General features: G+C 38.7%; 1 protein-coding gene across 28 annotated transcripts in view; it reads left to right on the top strand.

Moving 5' to 3' along the window:
- The window catches only part of MARCHF8 (membrane associated ring-CH-type finger 8), a 143,528-nt gene that overhangs the window by 12,865 nt on the left and 107,983 nt on the right, over positions 1-22,680 (top strand). For 2 of the 28 annotated variants that reach the window (XM_077946345.1, XM_077946350.1), the window contains exon 1: positions 1,162-1,213. The exons of 22 other annotated variants lie outside the window; for them this stretch is intronic. The gene's annotated coding sequence lies outside the window, so the exon portion shown is untranslated. Of the gene's footprint in view, positions 1-1,055; positions 1,214-22,091; positions 22,353-22,680 lie in introns of those variants that run through there. 4 more of the 28 variants (XM_077946333.1, XM_077946349.1, XM_077946332.1 and 1 more) reach the window with 4 other exon arrangements.

Here is a 22,680-nt window from a genome sequence, read left to right as displayed (position 1 = left end):
TTTAACCAAATTTTAATAATGATGATTCATACACTTTTTTTAAAAATTTGCATTTTTTTTTTTTTTGGTTGAAATGCCTAAGTGTAGTGTTCTCAGTTTTGAAATGTTACTCTTCTAAGTCTTGTGTAGTTCTTGATGATTCATCTGGGAAAGCAGCCCTTTTCTTCTTTTTGAGTGATCTTTGAAAACTTGACACTTCCCCTTAAACTAAGCTGGGAACTTTGAGTTTGAGTTTTTAGGTCCTGTTGAGATACACAACTAAATTTGTCATTGACTATGTGTGTTGCCAAGTTTTCTGGAGATGTTTACCAGTCTGGGCAATTTTGATAGTATTATCTTACAGTTTTTGCTGTGAAGCAGTCTTTAAATATAAGATATTTATAGGAGCAAGCCTTTGGGGGAAAAAAGCATTCTTACTAGTTTTATTAAATTAATTAATTACAATGCCCTCATTCCCAATTCTTGAGGTAGAATTTTGGTCACCTTAGCATCTGAGTGAGGAGGTAATGTGTGTGTTTACATTTCCTGAACTACCTCAGGTCTCCTCTAACCACTGGGTGTCTTGTTCCTGCTGAATTGTACTGTACAGTAGACTCCACTGTACTAGTGAATGCATCAGTCTGTGGTAGGATTTCTTGACCTTAACTCTGTTGAGAGTTGGGGTTGGATAATTCTCTGTTGTGGGGAACTGTTCTTTGTATTGTAGGATGTTTAGTTGCATCCCTGGCCTCTTCCTACTAGGCGCCATTAGCACCCCCACAGTTGTGGCAATTAAAAATATCTCCAAGACACTGGCAAAATCCCCTGGGGTGATAAATTGCTCCTGTTGACAACCACAGACTTACGAATGCTGTTCAGTTGGCCCTCTGCCACGGTTAAGGTCTTCCTACTCTTGTCTGGTTTCTCCATGTTCCCAGCCTTGCTCACAGCCTCCTCTAGCCTGACTGTGCTCTGCTCAGCTAATTAGGCAGAAGTTGCCAAGTAGAAGGTGGAATCAGTGGGGAATAGGGCGGAGCTGGAGTCAGGTATGGCCTTGGGTAGTGGCTGAGCATTGCAGCACACAGATGGGTGTGTGTGAGTGTGTGTGTGTGTGGTTTTTTTTTTTTTTTTTTTTTTTTGTGGTAGCTAAGATTAGACTGCTAAAGCAAATGTTCTTTGACTTGAAAATAAACCGACGACATCACTGGTGGTCCTAGCGCACAGTACTAATTAGGTATGTGGTATCTTTATATTGTCTCAAGCCTGCCTTGGATTCTGTTGTTAACGAAAGAAAGCTCCAAGCATGTTTCCTCCTTAATGTTTTTATTTGAAAGAAGCAGAGAAAAGTGAAACCTGTTCTTGACGAACTTCATGTTCAGTATAGTTTCAATTTTCAGGTGACTTAAATAGCTAGATCTATTTTTTACATGTATGAAATAAGGTGGGAGAGTTTATAAATTTGAAGCAGCAGATGTTTACTGAATGCAGCCAGTTATGATACTATGGCCTCAAGAAATACTTGGAGTGCACAGGGAGTGAGACAGGCACCGTCATGTAAGCAGTGGTAGTTCACAGGTGGTGAGGGGTAAGATCTCATAAACTGGAGACTGGGACAAGTGTTCACATTCCCTGCTTATATTCATTTTCAAACAGTCACTGTTTATAATATGTCTGTTCTGAGCTTTATGAATTTTTTTTTTTTTTTTACTTAAGATCATCCTAACTGCCCATTTTGTAAACTTTATTCTCTTAACATTTATTATGTCATATTTTCTGATTTTAAATAACTTTTAATGACTGCATATTGCATTTTGTGGTTATATCCTAAGTGGTTTACTTAATGATTTCTGTATTGTTTAACATGGATTGTTTTAAAGAGTTTTGCTATTACAGTTATCATTTGATGAATATCTTCAGCATAAATTTTAGTCCATAGTTTAGATTATTTCTTTCAGATAGTGTTATTAACTAGAATGGTGTGGATTTTTTTTTTTTTGGGGGGACGGATTCTTGCAGGCTGGAGTGCAGTGGTATGATCGCGGCTCACTGCAACCTCTGCCTCCCGAGTTCAAGCAATTCTCCTGCCTCAGCCTCCCGAGTAGCTGGGATTACAGGTGCCCACCACTGTATCTGGCTAACTTTTGTATTTTTAATAGAGACAGGATTTCACCATGTTGGCCAGGCTGGTCTCGAACTCCTGACCTCAGGTAATCCACCCGCGTCTGCCTCCCAAAGTGCTAGGATTACAGGCGTGAGCCACCGTGCCTGGCCTGGTGTGGATATTTTTAAGGCTGTTGATTCATATTGCTGAACTGCTTTCCTAAAGGATTCTAATTAATGCTTCCACTAGCAAGGTGTTGAGTGGCCATTTTAGGGCATCCTTGCCAGTGTTGATATTTTCTAAAAAGAAAACGTCATCGGTTTAACAGGTGGAAAACATCTCATCTTTCATTGACTTTTTGTTTTTGTTTTCCTTTAAAAGTTCATTAGCTTCTTTTTTGCAATTGACTGTACATGTCCTTTTCCTATTAATCTTTTGGAGGTGTTACAGTGTTTTTTAAAAGCAATTTGCTTTATATAGCTTCTTTATATATGAAGGGTAGGGCTTTTTGTCTATCATTTTTGTAAAAAAACAGCTTACCTAGTTTATGTCTTTTGCTTTATGTGTAACTTACAGAAAAAGTACACAGTCCGGGCGCGGTGGCTCGCATTTGTAATCCCAGCACTTTGGGAGGCTGAGGCAGGATGATCACCTGAGGTCAGGGGTTCAAGACCAGCTTGGCCAACACAGTGAAACCCCATCTCTACTAAAAATACAAAAATTAGCTGGGCATGGTGGCAGGCTCCTGTAATCCCAGCTAGTCGGGAGGCTGAGGCAGGAGAATCGCTTGAACCCCGTAGGTGGAAGTTGCAGTGAACTGAGATTGCGTGTCTCAAAAAAAAAAAAACCACAAAGAGTATAGGGAATTACTACATATTATTTACTAAGATTCACCAGTTGTTTGTATTTTACCTTGTTAGCTTTATCACTCTTTCCCCCTTTCTTTATATGCATATATATAACAGCATTTTTTTGTGATTCATTTGCGTTTAAGTTGTATAGGTCCTAAGAACACTTCAACATGTATTTCTAAGAGCCAGGGTATTCTCTTGTGTAACCACAGTAAAATTACCAGTCAAGGAATTTAACAATTGGTACAGTGTTGTTATTTGATTTATAGTGCAATTTCAATACTATAATGTCCTTTATCGCCCTTTTGTTTTCCATGTCCAGTATCCAGTCCAGAATCACTGTGAAATTAATTGTCATATTTTAGTCTCCTTTAATCTGGAGTACTTTGTTAACCTCTCATTGTCATTCTTGACATTGATCTTTTGGAAGAGTACAGATCAGTTATTTTTTTAGAATGTCCCTCATTTTTTACTTGTCTGAAGTTTCCTCATGGTTAGATTCAGTTCATGCATTTTATGCAAGGATAACAAAAAAGTGATTTTTATTTTTCTCAGTGCAACATATTAGGAGCAACCTGATGTCAGTTTGTTCCAGTATTGCTGATAACATCAAACAGTTGGTTAAGTTGGTATCTGCCAGATTTCTCTACTGCGGTGATACTGTTTTTCTCTTTGAAGTTAATATGTATTGACACTGTGATATATCGTGTTCCTCATCAAACTTTCACCCACAAGTTTTAGCCTCCAATGATGACTTTCCAACTGCATGCTTCCTTCTGTAGCTATTGACTGGCATTCTACTGTAAGGAAGACCTTTCCCTCCTCCCTCCACGCCCCATTTATTTATTTGTTCAATTATTTATTTGAATGATTCATATATGTATTTAGTGGTCTGTAATTCATTACTGTGATTATTTTGATACTAAAATCGTCCCAAATTTGGTCTGTGTAAACTCTTTCAGACTGGCTTCTGTGTTCTTTTTATATGTCTCCACAATTCTTTGAGTACTTATCTACCTTCTGGTGCAAAAAGATGCTTTGGGCTCATTGTGTGTGACCCACCCCTCAAATCAGCTTTTCTTTTTATTTATTTATTTTTTGAGAAGGAGTCTTGCCCTGTCCCCCGGCTGGAGTGCAGTGGTGCGATCTGGGCTTACTATGAGCTCTGCCTCCCGGGTTCACGCCATTCTCCTGCCTCAGCCTCCTGACTAGCTGGGACTACAGGCGCCTGCCACTACGCCCAGCTAATTTTTTTTTTTTTTTTTTTTTTTGTATTTTTAGTAGAGACGGGGTTTCACTGTGTTAGCCAAGATGGTCTTGATCTCCTGACCTCGTGATCTGCCCGCCTCGGCCTCCGAAAGTGCTGGGATTACAGGCGTGAGCCACCGCACCCGGCCTCAAATTAGCTTTTCTTAGAGGAGCATTGTTACTATTAGTGAGGAATGAATGGTATTTGGAAATCAAGATCTGGATATATGACGTGCTTATTGCAACTGGTGTGTCATTATTTCTAGGCCTACTCAGTGGCCACAGCTAGGATATGTTTGTGTGTGTGTAAATACATATGTGTATATCCATGTTTTAATTTTTTAATAAACAATTATTTTAGAGATAGGGTCTCTAAAGAGGGAGCTAACTCCCTCCAGCCCTTTTTTTAAATAATATTTTTAATTTTTAATTTTTGTGGGCACATAGTAGGTATGTATATATTTATGAGGTGCATGAGATGTTTTGATACAGGCATGCAATGTGAAATAATCATATCGTGGAGAATAGGGTATCCATCCCCTCATGCATTTATCCTTTGTGTAACAAGCAATCCAATTACACTCTCATTTTAAAATATATGTTATTATTGACTATAGTCATTCTGTTGTTCTATCAAATAGTAGGTCTTATTCATCCTTTCTATTTTTTTTTTGTGCCCATTAACCATCCCCACCTTCCCCACAGCCCCCCATTACCCTTCCCAGCCTCCAGTAACCATCTTTCTACTCTCTATGTTCATTAGTTCAATTGTTTTGATTTTTAGATTCCACAAATAAGTGAGAACATGTGATGTTTGTCTTTTTGTGCCTGGCTTATTTCACCCTCTGGCTCTTTTATGAGGTCCCTAATCCCATTCATTAAGGCTGTGCCCTCATGATTTAATCACCTCCGTGAAGTCCTCGAGTCTTAATATTAGCATTGGCAATTTAGTTTCTTTGTTTTTCTTTTCTCTTTTTGTTTAGAGACAGAGTCTCACTTTATCACCCAGGCTGGAGTGCAGTAGTGCTCACTGCAACCTTGACCTCCTGAGCTCCAGTGATCCTCCCGCCTTAGCTTCCTGCGTAGCTGGGACTTTTAAGCTGGGACGCTTTAAGGTGCATGCCACCATGCCTGGCTAGTTTTTTTTTTTAATTTTATTTTTATTTTTAGTAGAGATGAAGCCTCACTGTGTTATGCAGGCTAGTTTTGTGTTCCTGAGCTCAAACAGTTCTTCTGCCTTGGCCTCCCAGAGTGCTAGGATTACAGGCTTGAGCCAGGATACCAGACCGTGATTAAGTTTCAACATGAGAATTTCGGGGGACACATTCATACCCTAGCAACACCTATGTATACACACTTACATATTAACAACTATGATTTCATATTGATTCTATCCGTATTAATCTAACACCATGAGGGGGTGGTACTTCTTGCATCTTCCTTAGGTTGAATTTTGTCAAATGCTTTTCTTGCATCTTGCCCACACTCTGTGCAAATATATGCTATATTTATTTCTAGAAGTTTTATAGTTTTGGCTTTAGGTTTAGATCTATGATCAATCTCAAATTATTTTTTATCAATAGTTTGAGATAGGGGTTGAAGTTCATCATTTTTCTGTATTGGATATCCAACTGATCTAGCATGGTTTGTTGAAAAGGCTTTTCATTCCCCGTTGAATTGCCTTGATGCCTCCTCTGAAAATCAGTTAACTGTATATGTGTGAGTCTGTTTCTGGACTTTGTATTCTGTTCTCTTGATCTGTTTGTTTGTCTTTAGGGCAGCACAATACTCTCTTGATTATTGTAGCTCTGTAAGAAGCCTTGAAGTCAGATAGTTTAAATCATTCAACTTTGTTCTTTTTCGAGATTGTTTGGCTGTTCTAGGTCCTTTGAATTTTCATATACATTTTAGAATCAAAAGCCTAATTTCTATAAAAGTGCCTGGTGGGAATGTAGTTGGAATTGTGATTTGGGCAGAATCAACATCTTGACAGTGTTGAAATTTTCAAATTACAAACATGGTATGTATCTTCATTTACTTAGGTATTTAATTTCAGCAGTGTTTTGTGGTTTTCAGTATATGGGGCTTCCATGTCTTTTGTTAAGTTAATTCTTAAGTAATTTGCTTTTTGGTATTAAGAAATGTTTTTAAAATTTCATTTTGTTGGTGGAAGATAGAAATACAATTGTTCGGCTGGGCGCGGTGGCTCAAGCCTATAATGCCAGCACTTTGGGAGGCCAAGACGGGCGAATCACGAGGTCGGGAGATCGAGACCATCCTGGCTAACACGGTGAAACCCCGTCTCTACTAAAAAATACAAAAAACTAGCCGGGCGAGGTGGCGGGCGCCTGTAGTCCCAGTTACTCGAGAGGCTGAGGCAGGAGAATGGCGTGAACCTGGGAGGCGGGGCTTGCAGTGAGCTGAGATCTGGTCACTGCACTCCAACCTGGGGGGTGGAGCGAGACTCCTTCTCAAAAAAAAAAAAAAAAAAAGAAATACAATTGTTCTGTATATTGACCTGCCATCCTGCAACTTTGCCAAACTTACTTAGATGAATCTTGCTAGACTGACATAATTCTTAAGAATTTATTTGTTAACAATTAGCCTCTGAAAAGAAAGTTTTATAACTTCCTTTCAAATATTTATGCATAGTATTTCTTTTCCTTGCCTATTACATTTAATAGGATCTTCTGTATGCTATAATGTTGGATAGACTTGGTGCAATTTCTGTCACCATCTTTGCCATGTTGCCAGTCTTTGAGGGAACGTCCTCAGAATTTCATTATGTTATTTGCTGTAGGTTTATATGATAGAGGAAATTTCTTTCTGTTTGTAGGTGTGCTAAATTTTTTTTTTTTTTTAACCCAGAATGGATATGGAACTTTGTCAGATGCTTTCATCACATCTGGTATTATGGTAAATGAAATTGCCTTTTATACGTGAATCCAAATTTTATATTCCTGGAGTAAATACTGCAGTATCATGATATATTATTATTATTTTTGTAAGTTACTGATTTTGATCTTTCCATTGTTTTGCTGAGGATGTTTTCATCTGTGTTAATCAACTATGGTCATGTTTTATAGTTTTTTTATAATTAAAAATGTTTTGGTAATGGGTTTATGCAAACCTTCTAAATGAGTTGGGAATTGTTTACTCCTTTATTTTCTTCCACATGTGTCTGATAGACTTCACCAGTGAAACCATCTGAGTTTTGAGTTTTCTTTTTGTAAAAGGGTAGGCTAACCATTTTAACTTACTTAATAGATATATGGCTGTTTAGATTTTAAAAGTTTTATCTTGTGTCAGTTGTGGAAAGTGTTGTGCTTTTCACTCTATTATTAGTGCTGTGTGGTTTATCTTTCCATCCTCTTTATTTTAACCCGTGTCTTTATATTTAAAAGGTATCTCTTGTAGACATAATTGGGTCTTGTTTTTTTCTTCTCCCCAATCTGAAAAAACGGTACATTTTAATTGGAATATTTATTTAGTCTCCTTAATGATACACAATTGATCCTCATTACTTGAGGATTCCATACATGTGAAAATCGCAAAATTTATTTGTAACCCCTAAATCAATACTGCAGTGTTCCTGTAGTCATTCACAGACATGCACAGAGTAGCGAAAAATTTGAGTTATCTTGACATATTTTTCCCAACTGAGGTCAAATAAGGTGACACTCTGCCTTCTTGTTTCAGCTCTCATACTTTGAAAAACAAGGGTCCTTTTCCACACATCAAGAAAAGAAAACTGCAGGCCAATATCTCTGAATATTGAGACAAAAATCCTCAGCGAAATACTAGCAAACTAAATTGAGCAATATATTATTAGAAAGATCATTCAACATGACCAAGTGAGATTTATCCCTGGGATGCAAGGATGCTTCAGCATATGCAAATCAGTTTGTATGGTACATCATATCAACAGAATGAGATAAAAACCGTGTGATCATTTCAATTAGTGCTGAAAAAACATTTGATGAAATGTAACATCTCTTTATGTTGAAAAACCCTCAAAAAACTGGGGATAGGAGGAACATACCTCAACATAATTAAAGCCATATATGACATACTCACAACTAGTATAATACTGAATGGGGAAAAACTGAAAGCCTTTCCTCTAAGGCAAGTTTGTCCAATCCGTGGCTCAAGGGCCGCATATGGTCCAATACAAATTTGTAAACTTTTTTAAAACATTTTTTTTTTTTGCAATTTTTTTTAAAGCTCATCAGCTATCATTAGTGTTAGTGTATTTTTTTTTTTTTTTTTTTTTTTTTTGAGATGCAGTCTTGCTCTGTCACCAGGCTGGAGTGCAGTGGTGCAATCTCAGCTCACTACAATCTCCGCCTCCCTGGTTCAAGTGATTCTCCTGCTTCAGCCTCCTGAATAGCTGGGATTACAGGTGCACGCCACCACACCCAGCTAATTTTTGTATTTTTAGTAGAGATGGGGTTTCACCATGTTGACCAGGATGGTCACGATCTCTTGACCTTGTGATCTGCCTGCCTCAGCCTCCCAAAGTGCTAAGATTACAGGTGTGAGCCACCACACCTGGCGTAGTGTTAGTATATTTTATGTGTGGTTCAAGACAATTCTTCCAGTGTGGTCCAGGGAAACCAAAAATTGGACACCCCTGCTCCAAGATTGGGAATATGACAAGGATGCCCACCGTCACCACTGCTATTCAACGCAGTACTAGAAGTTCTAGCTAGAGCAGTCAGACAAGAGAAGGATATAAAGGGTATCCAGATTGGAAAGGAAGAAGTCAAATTATCCTTGTTTACAGATGATACAATCTTGTATTTGGAAAAAGACCTAAAAGACTCCACAATAAAACTATTAGAACTGGTAAATTCAGTGAAGTTGCAGGATACAAAATTAACATACCCAAATCAGTAGCATTTCTGTTTGTCACCAGTGAACAATGTGAAAAAGAAATAAAAAAGTATCCCGTTTGGAAGCCACACATAAAATAAAACAACTAGGAATTGACCAAATAAATGAAAGCTCTCTATAATGAAAACTATAAAACACTGATGCAAGAAATTGAAGAGGACCCCAAAAAATGGAAAAATATTACATGTTCATGGATTGGAAGAATCAGTATTGTTAAAGTGTCCATACTACTCAAAGCAGTCTATAGATTAAATGCAAATCCTACCAAAATATGAATGACATTCTTCACAGAAAAAAAAATCCTAAAATTTTTGTGGAACAACAAAAGACCCAGAATTGCCAAAGCTGTTCTAAGCAAAAGAACAAGACTGGAGGAATTACATTACCTGACTTCAAATTATACTACGGAGATACAGTAACCAAAACAGCGTGGTACTGGCATCAAAACAGACCCATAGACCAATGGAACAGAATAGAGAACTAAGAACGCAGAAATAAATCCACACATGTACAGTGAGCTCATTTTTGACAAAGGTACCAAGAACATACTCTGGGGAAAAGACAGTCTCTTCAATAAATTGTGCTAGGAAAACTGGATATCCATATGCAGAAGAATTAAACTAGACCCCTATCTCTTACTGTGTACAAAAATCAAATCATAATGGATTAAAGACTTAAATCTAAGACCTCAAACTATGAAACTACTACAAGGAAACATTAGGGAAAATCTTCAGGACATTGTTCTGGGCAAAAATGCCTTGAGCAATATCCCACAAGCGTAGGCAACCAAAGCAAAAATGAACAAATGGGGTCACATCGAGTTAAAAAGCTGCTTCTGCACAGCGAAGGATACAGTCAACAAAAGGAAGAGACAACACACAGAATGGGAGAAAATACTTGCAAACTACCCAGCTGGCAAGGGCTTAATAACCAGAGTATATAAGGAGTTCAACTAACTCTACAGGAAAAAATAATAATCCAATTAAAAATGGGCAAAAGATTCTAATAGACATTACTCAAAAGAAGTATAAGTGGCAAACAGACATATGAAAAGGTGCTCAACATTGATCATCAGAGAAATGCAAATCAAAACTACAATGAGATATCATCTTACCTGATTAAAATGTCATATCCAAGAGACAGGCAATAATAAATGCTGGTGAGGATGTGGAGGAAAGGAAACCCTCATACACTGTTGGTATGAATGGAAATTAACCACTATGGAGAACATTTTGGAGGTTCCTCAAAAAACTAAAAATTGACCTATCATATGATCTAGTAATCCCACCGCTAGGTATGCACCCCTCCCCGCCATAAAAGAAATCAATATGTCAAAGAGATACTTGCACTCCTATTTTTGTTGCAGCACTTTGCAATAGCTAAGATTTGCCAGCAACCTAAGCGTTCATCAACAGATGAATGGATAAAGAAAATGTGGTACACAGTGGAGTACTTACTATTCAGCCGTCAAAAAGAATGAGATCCAGTCATTTGCAGCAATATGGATGGAACTTGAGATCATTATGTTAAGTGAAATAAGCCAGGCACAGAAAGACAAGCCTTGCATGGTCTCACTTATTTGTGGAATCTAAAAATCAAAACAATTGAACTCATGGACGTAGAGGGTAGAAGGGTGGTTACCAGAGGCTAGGAAGGGGAGTGGGGGGCTGAAGGGAAGGTAGTATTGTTAATGGGTACAAAAAAAAAGAATGAATAAGACCTACTATTTGATAGCACAATAGCGTGGTTATAGTCAATAATAATTGCACATTTTAAAATAACTTAGAGTATAATTGGATTGTTCATAACTCAGAGGATAAACTCTTGAGCGTATGGATACCTTATTCTCCATGATGTACTTATTTCACATTGCTTACCTGTATCAAAACATCTAAAGTACCTCATAAATAGATACACCTACTGTGTACCCACAGAAATTTTAAAAAGGGTTCTTTCCCAGTCTGTTCAGTGCCACATTTTCCACATTTTTATACTTCTATTGGGGTGATTTTGCTGTTTAAAATGACCCCAAATGTAGGGCTGAGGTGCCACCTAGTGATCCCAAGTGCAAGAGGCTGTGATGTGCCTATGGAGAAAATACATGTATTAGATAAGCTTCACTCAGACAAGAATTGTAGTGCTGTTGGCCATGAGTTTAATATAAGTAAATTAACAATAGATATTAAATGAAGTGTTTTAAAAAAAAACACATACAAAACAAGATTAGGTATTGATCAGTTGACTAAGGTAGCAGGACCAGAGGCTTGCAGGGACTTAGTACTATTTTCCCGAGAGCAGTGGTTCCATATTTGGTAACTCAGTGTTCATGATGATTTTATAGAGTATAACTACTATGAATAATGACAATTCACTGTAGTTGGGTTTAGATCTACTAGTTTACTGTTTGTCTTCTGGTGTCCTTTTTTTTTTTTTTTCCTGCTACTCTTTTTCTACTTCTTTTTGGGCTAATTGAATGTTTTTTAGTATTCCATTTAATGACTTTTTTTTTTTTTTTTTTTTGCAGTTGCATCCTTACCCTTGCCTACTTAGAATTAACATACCACTTCTCATAAAATGTAAGAATTGCAATAACACAGTTCCATTCCCTACCCAGTCATTGTGCTGTTGTTGTCATATATATTTATATTTATTTTTGTATTTATGATGTAGGGTCTTACTCTCTCGCCCAGGCTGGAGTGCAGTGTCACAGTCTTGGCATACTGTATCCTCCGCCTCCTAGGTTCAAGTGATCCTCCCACCTCAGCTCCCTAAGTAACTGGGACTACAGGCATGCGCCACTATGCCTGGTTAATTTTCGTGCTTTTTGTAGAGTTGGGGTTTCACCATGTTGCCCAGGCTAGTCTTGAACTCCTAGGCTCAAGTGATTCACCCCCCGTGGCCTCCTAAAGTGCTGGGATTACAGAGGTGACAACCTACTGTCATATATTTTATGTACACCTACATTATAAGCCCCATGATACAGTGTTATTATTGCTTTCAACAGCCAGTGAGTGTCTTCTAAAGAAATTAAGAGAATAAATTGAAAGATAGTTCTTTACATTTATCCACACATTTAACACTTCCAGTACTTTTTTTTTTTTTTTTTTTTTGGTGGATCCTAATTTTTCTATGTTATCATTTGCTGGGGATTAATTTCCTTAGTTTTTATCAGACCATGTCTTTATTTTGTCTTCACTGTCGAAGGATGTTTTTGCTGCATGTGGAGTTCTGGGCTGATTGTTCTCTTTGAGCATTATAGATGTTGTTACATTACTTCCTGACTTGTTTTTCCAATTAAAAAAAATCAGTTGGCCGTCGTGTTACTGTTATTGTCGTCGTTGTTATTGTTGTTTATTCTTAGTTACTTTCAAGATTTTTCTCTTTTTGGTTTTCAGCAGTTTATCTACAGTGTGCTCAGGTGTATTTCTATTTGTATTAATCCTACTTAGTGTTCACTGAGTCTTTTGGATTTATAAGTCAGTATTTTTTGTTAAATTTGGGAAGTTTTTGGTTATTGCATCTTCAGATATTTTCTCTGCTAAAGTTTCACTTTCTTCCCCTCCACCTGCATTTCTGATTATATATATGTCATAATGATTGATATTATCTCAGAAGTTTGTGAGAGTTTGTTCATTTTTCTCCAGTCTTTTTTTCTGTTTTTCAGTGTGGATAATTCCTACTGGTTTGTTTTCCAGTTCATTGACTGTGTCATGTTCAATCTACTGTTAAGATCATAGAGTGAATTTTGTGTTTTAATTTTCAAGCTTTTCTGATTTTGAATTTATATTTGTTTCTATTTTATACTTTTTTTGTTTTTTTTTTTTTAATTTTTTGAGATGGAGTCTTAGTCTGTTGCCCAGGCTGGAGTGCAGTGGCACAGTCGGCTCACTGCAGCTTCCGCCTCCCAGGTTCAAGCGATTCTCCTGCTCAGCCTCCTGAGTAGTTGGGATTATAGGTTCCTGCCACCACATCTGGCTGATTTTTGTATTTTTAGTAGAGACAGCGTTTCACCATGTTGGCCAGGCTGGTTTCGAACTCCTGACCTCAGGCAATTGGCCCACCATGGCCTCTTGAAGTGCTGGGATTACAGGCATGAGCCACCACGCCTGGCCACTTTTTATTTCTTTGCTGAGATTTCATACCTGTTCCCTCATTAAGACCATGTGTTGTTAACTTTCTCTTACTTTCAGTGGGTAACAGCTGAAATAAGCCTTATTCTGATATGGTAATTCTCATTTACTTTTGACTGGTGCTTACTTAACCTTTTTAGTCCTCATTTTAAACTTTTTGTGCTATTCATTGGGTATGTCTTATGTAAATAATATGTAACTGAAGTTTATGTTTTATAAAATAATCTTATTTGTCTTTTAATTGGCAAGTTTAATTCATTTACATAGATTATGATTATTGATATATTTGTAATGAATATTTGCCATTTTACTTTGTGCTGGCTGTTTATACTTTCTGTGCTCCTTTTCTTTTTTGTTCTTTTTAAAAATATAATTAAGATTTTTTCACTTGATTTTTTTCTTATGGTATTTTTCCTCTGTATTGGTTTGGAAGTCTTTTTGTGGTTTATTCTTGAGATATTATCATAGAGTTAAATTAACAAAGCTGAATGAACCTTATCTTAATTGCCTGCCAAGACAAAGACTTTATCATCTCTCACATATGCAGAGGATTGGTTCCAGGACCCTCGTGTATACTACAGCCTGCATATATTCATATCCTGCTGTTGACCCAGCAGAACCTGCCTTTAAGAAAAATCGGGGCTGGGCACAGTGGCTCACAGCTGTAATTCTAGCACTTTGGGAGGCCGAGGCAGGAGGATTGCTTGAGGCCAGGAGCTCGAGACGAGCCTGGACAACAAAGTGAGACAGTGTCTCAACAAAAAATAAAAAAATTAGACAGGTATGGCGGTGCAGGCCTGTAGACCCAGCTACTTGGGAAGCTGAGGCAGTAGGATCGCTTGAGCCCAGGAGTTCGAGGCTGCAGTGAGTTATGATGGTGCCACTGCATTCCAGCCTCGGTGGCAGAGTGAGACTCTGTCTCGGAAGGAAGGGGAAGGAGAGAGGAAGGGAGGGAGGGAGAGAGACTTTCTGTATATATGTGGGTTTTGTATCCCTCATCTGTGTTTGGTTTGAAAAAAAAAAAAAGCCCACGTATAAGTCAGCCTGCACAGTGCAAACCCGTATTGTTCAAAAGGTCAACTGTACTTTAATGACCTCCCCTTCCTCATGCCCTTAGCTTAAACACTAATTTTTGAGATTTTAATTTTCTCACTGTTGTTTTTTTTTTTTTTTTTTTTTTGAGACGGAGTCTTGCTCTGTCACCCAGGCTGGAGTGCAGTGGCCGGATCTCAGCTCACTGCAAGCTCCGCCTCCCGGGTTTACGCCATTCTCCTGCCTCAGCCTCCCGAGTAGCTGGGACTACAGGCGCCCGCCACCTCGCCCAGCTAGTTTTTTTTTTGTATTTTTTTAGTAGAGACGGGGTTTCACCATGTTAGCCAGGATGGTCTCGATCTCCTGACCTCGTGATCCGCCCGTCTCGGCCTCCCAAAGTGCTGGGATTACAGGCTTGAGCCACCGCGCCCGGCCACTGTTGTTTAAATCCTGTTGCAAACTATTATTATTTTTAGCGTAGGGAATGTTTGCTGACAGGTACTTACGTGTTTAATACTTGAACGTCATTTCATCTGACATCCCAGATCTCCATTCTGAGCTCATTTTCCATTTTTCTACGGTATATTCTTTTGAAGTTTCTTTCTTTCTTTTCTTTTTTTTTTTTTTGAGACATTGTCTCGCTCTGTCCCCCAGGCTGGAGTGCAGTGGCACGATCTCGGCTCACTGCAACCCCCGCCTCCTGGGTTCACGCCATTCTCCTGCCTCAGCCTCCCAAGTAGCTGGGATTATAGGCGCCCGCCACCACGCCCGGCTGATTTTTTGTATTTTTAGTGGAGATGCGGTTTCACCGTGTTAGCCAGGATGATTTTGATCTCCTGACCTCGTGATCCACTGGCCTCAGCCTCCCAAAGTGCTGGGATTACAGGCGTGAGCCACCGCGCCCGGCCTGAAGTTTCTTTCTTTCTTTTTTTTTTTTTTTTTTAAATAAACTTATCTAAGCACGAGGTTTCTTTGGTGATCGTCTGCTGGTCATAAACTCTGTTATTTAGCTGGGAATATCTTGATTTCATCTTTGTTCTTGAAGGATAGTTTTGCTGTGCATATGATGGCACTTGACAAGTTTCCTTGATAGTTCGAAGATAATATTCTACTGTCTGCTGGCTTGTTACTGGTGAGAATTCTATAGTCAGAGCTAATTGTAGTAGTCTGTCTTTGCTCTCTGTGCTTTAAAATATTTTCTTTGGCTTTATTTTGCGATTTACCACAATGCCTATGAGTCTAGGGGTGGATTTCTTTTTGCTTATATTGGTAGGTGTACGTTGTGCTTCTTAAATCTAGATTTGAATCTTGTATCTGTTTTTGAAAAGTCTCAGCCCTTACCTCTTCATGTATTGCTTCTCTTCTATTCTCTGTATTGTTTCCCACTAGGACTCAAGTTGGTCATGTATGAGTCCATCTCAGTCTATTCTCAATATCCCTTAATCTCTTTAGTATTTTTTATTTCCCTAACTCTGGGTAATTTCTTCCAATTTGGCATGTAGTTTGGTAATCTGTCTTTAGCTGTGACTAATACGCTGTTTAATTAACTCATTTGGTTTTCATTTTAATACTTAGATTTTTAATTTGTGAAAGCAATGTTTTATTGTTTCAAACTGGCTGTTCTTAGTACTTTGTTGTTTGTTCATTTAAAAATTTCTTTACATAATTTGTTATTTAATAATTTGTTTTGGCTGAGCGTGGTGACTCATGCCTGTAATGCCAGCACTTTGTGAGGCCGAGGTGGGTGGATTACCTGAGGTCAGGAGTTCAAGACCAGCCTGGCCAACATGGTGAAACCCTGTCTCTACTAAAAATACAAAAATTAGCCGAGCGTGGTGGCACACGCTTGTAATCCCAGCTACTTGGGAGGCTGAGGCGGAAGAATTGCTTGAGCCCAGGAGACGGAGGTTGCAGTGAGCCGAGATCATGCCACTGCATTCCATCCTGGCTGACAGAGCCAGACTCTGTCTCCAAAAAAAAAAAAAAAAAAAAAAGTCTGTTTCATAATTACATTATCTGAAATGGTAGTGAAGGCAGTATCTGGTATTTGTTCTTTCTGCTTGCTCTGGCTCATAGAGATGTACTTCTCTATGTATATGGTAATCTTTTTATTGTAAGTGTATTTTTCCAGATTTATTTTCGTTCCTTTTTTGACATATTTTGTTATTACCATATTTGAATGCACTAGACAGGTGCCTTGCCATCATAGAGAACTGAAATTCTTTTCCTGTGTATGGAGATGACATGGTTTCATCATAAAGAACTGGGAAGGGACTGTTACCTTTTTCATACTCCTTTTTCTCTTTGCCTAATTTCCCTTGCATATTTAAATATATCTTATCCTTGTATGTATCTTATACGAGGCTTTTTTGATTTTAAGGAACAGAAACTCACATCAGTGTTCTTTAAGAATAAAGCGTTTATTTTCAGATTACAAGGAAACTGGAGCTGAATAGCTGTCAGGATCCAACACAGTTCTAGGGAACAGCTGCACTTACTGCTCATTGCGTTTCTGCTGTTCTCTTCATGTCTGCTACACTCTTTCTACGAGGCCAGATGCTGGGTCTGACCCGCAGACCCTGGCTGAACGATGGATGAAAAATGCACTCACACGCAGGTATCCAGTGAAAGAACGGGCTAGGGGAGCGGGCTAGGGGACTGGGCCGCTCACAGACCCCGAGAAGGGTGCTGTAAAAAGTCAGCAGCCTCGGCTGTGGCGGGCTGGCATTGCGGGCATTTATTCAGCGCAGATTTAATAACAATGGCTTTGAGTCAACACACTTGTGGGTAATCAACATGGTCGCCCTCCCTGGAGAGAGCAGTCCTGTGTGAGGATGATTAAAGGCCAGGTTCTGAGGCCTAAGTAAACTAACTTATCTGAATCAGTTTATTTACATCCCCTTGTTGTCTAACCTAAGCTTTCAGGCACTGGATAAGAGAGTCTGGCTGCCTTCAGCCAAATCCTTTTCCAAAGCTTTTGTAAAACCTCCTGGCCTTCCAAGAAAGTTTGCATCTTTCTACAATTGTTCCTACCACTCTGACCTGTCTTCTACAACCAGAAGGCTTCCTCATGTTCACATTATTTTTTCTCTATTTCATATCTCGTTTTTCTGGTTCTCAGCTCCCTCTCACCTCATCCTTGCTTGTGAATATTTGAGGATCTTCCTTCACTCCATGTATTCTTTCAGCTTCACCTCCCTTTTAGTGCCTAATTTGCCAGCTTGCCTAACTAGCCTCTTCCCCAGCCAACAGATTGGCTATCCTTGGAGCAGCTGCCTGTCTCTGTGTTGAGGGGAGGAAGGATTCTGTGTTCAAATCTCACTGCCAAGGCCCCCTCCCTTGGAAGGGTGCTGTGATGTATACTTAGGGTGTATACTTCTAAGGTATTTAAAATTATTTTTGAAGCCACAAAGGTTATAAAAATAAAAGGCCTCTAACTTAGAAAATGAATGACCCAGTTGCAGAAAGATGTTTGGTGAATTAAAAATTTTTATACCATTCATTCTTGTGTGAAAACCATTATGAGTCTAATGCACACTTGGAATTTTTTTTTGTTTATGGGTTTCTAGCCAAGAAGGAAATGCAGGTTTCCAGTTATATTTATGGAGGTTTTAATCTCAAAGATTTAATGTTCATGTTTATTGAAATATCAGTATACATAAGAGCATCTTCAATTAAATGAAAACAAATTCTTATGTGTATGAGTTAGTAATAGAAGAAACGGCCAATGAAACCCCATCTCTACTAAAAAATACAAAAATTAGCTGGACGTGGTGGCGCATGCCTATAATCTCAGCTACTCAGGAGGCTGAGGCCGGAGAATCGCTTGAACCTGGGAGGCAGAGGTTGCAGTGAGCCGAGATTGTGTCACTGCCGTCCAGCCTGGGCAACAGAGTGAGACTCCATCTCAAAAAAAAAAAAAAAAAAAAAAAAAAAGGGCCTTAGGGACCATTATATTTCTTAAAAATTCATTATATTGTGTTCTGTATTATAAAGTCAGATCAAAAAATTATAGCACATTTGTGATGGTAGACACTTAACTGTCATCTATATACATAGCACTGTATAGTTTACAAGTGATTTTCACATTTGTTATGGCATTCATTCTTACCCAGAGCCCTGAGTTGAAAAGCATACAGGCAGGTTAAATTTACAGTATGTTTACTGACTTCTAATTTCTGGATGATGACAGGGCTAAAGTTATTCATTCCTTTCCTAAAATTCATATTCCTCCTGAATAATTGAAATTGGCCTAAATTACTACATTTTAAACTATACCTTTTCTTTTTTTAAAGATGTATTTACTTGGAATATTACTCGGTTTAAAAGGCAAGAATTGTCAAAGCACAAGTGGAACTTTATTATAAATTCTATATTAAATTTTTCTGATTTTACTACATATTTCTTCCCTTTAGGCCTCGATGTGTTCTATTTTATTCAAAATAGAAATTTGATTTGTGGTACTACATAATTATAAAAAAAATCAGTTAATATTGAAAAGGTGAAAGATCGTTTGTACTTCTACTCCCATTTTCTCTCCGCGTGCTCTCCGGTCTGACCGTTAGTAGCTGGGTGTTACACATAGATATACATATGTGTATTTGTATGTGCACACAGCCTGCTAGTGCTGGAGGCAGAACTGAGAGCCACCACCTTGTGCCTGGCACCGGAAGTGCAGCCACTGTTGTAGTGCAAAGGTCATTGTGTTGATAGGGCAACTGTCATGGCTGTGGCCATCAGGATGTTCCTTATTACCCATGCTGCTGTCAGTCCTGTGTCTAACAGCTGCTGTTTTCCATGCTGCTGATTCCTTGAAGTTTTACTGTTCTTCAGAGCCTGTTGAGAATGTCTTTAATTTGATTGTTTTTCTTAGAATGAATCACACAATACCACTCTGTCATCCCTTGCTTTTATGTAGGATAGTGTGAATGACAGATACCATGTTGTCCTCCAAGCCACTACTCTGTTCTCATGGTCTGTGGCTTTCTTTAGATTAAACCTGGACTCTTGCTGTAGAATGAGTGTCCATTCCCCAAGATCCCTGCCCCCCTGGAGATTTCTAGGTGCTTTTGGTTAACAGGTCGTTGTCTGCCTTGACCCTGCTAGTATCCTCAGTCATGTACAAAATCTCTGTCTTTCCTGGAGTTGTCCCAGTGCAGACTCAGGCTGGGAGTTATGCTTCTGAAGAATAATGTATGAAAGTGATTTTTGAAAAAGAAGTGATTGACTAAGAGTTCATAAGATAATTAGAACTCTAGTAACACATTGAAAAATATCAGTGATCACTGGTCACTGATACTGATCACTGATATTTCTTACATAATATACTAAGTTACTACCAAATTTATAGCCAAGTCATTTTTTTTGTAGACCTGCATAAGCATATTTAACTAAAAGTCTGTTGAATTCGAGATTTGCATATTGCTTCTCTAGGTACCTGACCTAAGGCCCCTATTAATTTGATTCTATGTGCTTACCAGAGGCCTTTCCATCATTGTTATGGGGCTGCCTAAGCAGTGATAAGCCTTTGTTAAATGCAGACATGGAATGAGTCATTCTGCAGCCCATGCAGCCTCCTCTTAGCTGTGGGCCTGCCTCTTCCTGTCTTGGTTGCTCACTTCCATTTAGAATGACCCTGAAACCACATTCCAGCCCTGTCTTCCTTTCCTCGGCACAGGAGGTCATATGGTCTTCTGTTTACAGTCAGACTTCAGACCTTTCCTATTTTCTTTAAGGACTGGTTGTTTTCCATTTGATGTTATTGTGCTGGTGATCCACAATGTATATTGTCAGAAAATAATACTTTGAATGCTTGTGGTAGCTAGAGGTCTGTGTAGGATAGAGTAGACAATGGGTAGGAAGTATTAAGAATAAACACCTTTTGGGCCAGGCGTGGTGTCTCACACCTGTAATCCAAGCACTTTGGGAGGCCGGCGCGGGTGGATCACCTGAGGTCAGGAGTTCAAGACCAGCCTGGCCAACATGGCGAAACCCCATCTCTACTAAAAATAGAAAAATTAACTGGGTGTGGTGGCACACACCTGTAATCTCAGCTACTCGGGAGGCTGAAGCAAGGAGAATTGCTTGAACCCGGGAGGTGGAGGTTGCAGTGAGCTGAGATTGTGCCATTGCACTCTAGCCCAGGCATCAAGAGTGAAACTCAGTCTCAGAAAAAAAAAGAATAAGCACCTTTTGTTGTTTAATGGTTATAGTTTTAGTTTTGCAAGATGAAAAAAATTCTGGATATCTGTCTCACAATGTTGAATGCTGTACACTTACAGATAGTTAATTTGATAAATTTTATGTTTTGTGTTTTTTACCACAAGAAAAAACAAGCATTTTTTTTATGGAACATAGACTTAAAAGCTTAAGTACAGGGTTTTGGATTTTTTATCTTTTTAATACTTGGTTCTATTTACTCATCCTTTACTACAAATTGGATCAATAGATTAGGGTTTTGGAAAGTTTAGCAGAGTAGAGAAGTATAGCAAACAGAATTCATTCATTTAACATTTATTGAGCACTTCCTGTGTAGCAGGCCCTGTGCTTTTAGTTGATAATTCAGAGAAATAAGGGACATGACCCCCAGATGCTTCTTGCAGAAAGAACTGGAGAAGCCATTTGTACTTAAAGCAGGAAATCCTGAAAAATTTTGTATGCCATTACCATTTTATTATTAAAGCATACAGACGTACAGTCATACATCAAAGTTTCAAAACTTTTATTATGGAGAATTAAAAACATACACAGAAGTAAAGGAGGAATACAGTGAATCGCCTTGTGCCTGTCACTAGCTGGCATCCACTCATAGCCTCTTTTGTTTCTTTATATTCCTCTCCCAGTCCATTTTTGAGGGTACATTCTTGTTCTTTTCATTTTATCTGTAAATATGTTAGTACTTTCAGTGAAAGATAAGGGCTGTTTTTCTTAGAACAAATCACACAATACCACTATCATCCCAGAGTTATTTCACAATTTTGTATATGTGTTTGTGTGCACTGTGATTTTTTGCATCAGGATCTAAACAAGATCTACACATTACATTCAGTTGATAGGTTTTCTTTAATATCTTTTAAGCTATAGGTTTTCCTTATTTTCTTTTTTTTTTTTTTTTTTTTTTGAGACGGAGTCTCGCTCTGTCGCCCAGGCTGGAGTGCAGTGGCAGGATCTCAGCTCACAGCAAGCTCCGCCTCCCGGGTTCATGCCATTCTCCTGCCTCAGCCTCCCGAGTAACTGGGACTACAGGCGCCCACCACCTCACCTGGCTAGTTTTTTGTATTTTTTAGTAGAGACGGGGTTTCACCATGTTAGCCAGGATGGTCTTGATCTCCTGACCTCGTGATCCACCCGTCTCGGCCTCCCAAAGTGCTGGGATTACAGGCTTGAGCCACCGCGCCCGGCCTCCTTATTTTCTTTGTTCTTGAAATGTTATTTACTGAAAAAATAATGTCGTTTATCTTGTGTGCTTGCTCATACTATTATATATGAATTTTGCGGAATGACTTTTTTGCTTTGAAACAGTGGTGACCACTTATTCTTCACTTGGATCCATTATTTAATCATGGGCATGCAAGATGTTGCAATTCTTGATGTTGCATCATTCCTTTTTCATTTATTTGCTGGAATACTACTATAGAGAAGTTTCTTTTTACAAACTATTCAGTTACCCAGAGGTATAACTTATACAGGGAAGTCAGGTTAAATGAGTGACTCTTTCTCTTTACTTATAACTCTTGGAGGGTCCCTAGCATTTCCAAAAATGGCCAGTGTTTTTTCCTTTATTTAAAAAAATATCATTATAAACAGATGCTCTTTTCTTTTTCTTTTTTTTCTTTTTTTTTTTTTTTGATACAGGGTCTTGCAATGTCCCTCATGCTGGAGTGCAGTGGTGTAATCATGGCTCATTGCAGCCTCAACCTCCTGGGCTCAAGTGATTCTCTTGCCTCAGCCTCCCAAGTAGCTGGGACCACAGGCATGCACCACCAAACACAGCTAATTAAAAAAGAAATCATTTTAGGAGAGATGGAATTTCACTATGTTGCCTCTAGGCTGGTCTTACACTTCTGGCTTCAAGAGATTTTCCCACCTCGGCCTCCCAAAGTACTGAGATTACAGGTGTGAGTCATCACGCCCTGCCAACATGTGAATTTAATATGTTTGATGATTTCTTAAGTTCATTGCAGTTATTCTTTAATGAGTTAATTAAATTAATTAATGACAGAGTCTCACTATGTTGCCCAGGCTGGTCTCAAGTGATCCTCTCTCCTTACCCTTCCTGGTAGCTGGGACTATAAGGCACAAACCAGTGTACCCAGCCGCAGGCCGCAGTTGTTCTTATTAATGATCAAATAGTCCCGTTTTTTTTTGAGACCGAATTTCGCTCTTGTTGCTCAGACTGGAGTGCAATGGCATGATCTCAGCTCACTGCAACCTCTACCTCCCA

This window comes from Macaca mulatta, chromosome 9, assembly GCF_049350105.2.
Source record: "Macaca mulatta isolate MMU2019108-1 chromosome 9, T2T-MMU8v2.0, whole genome shotgun sequence".
Lineage (NCBI taxonomy): Eukaryota > Metazoa > Chordata > Mammalia > Primates > Cercopithecidae > Macaca > Macaca mulatta.
Note: the sequence above shows the minus strand (reverse complement) of the source record. Positions and strands in the feature narration are given on the sequence as shown.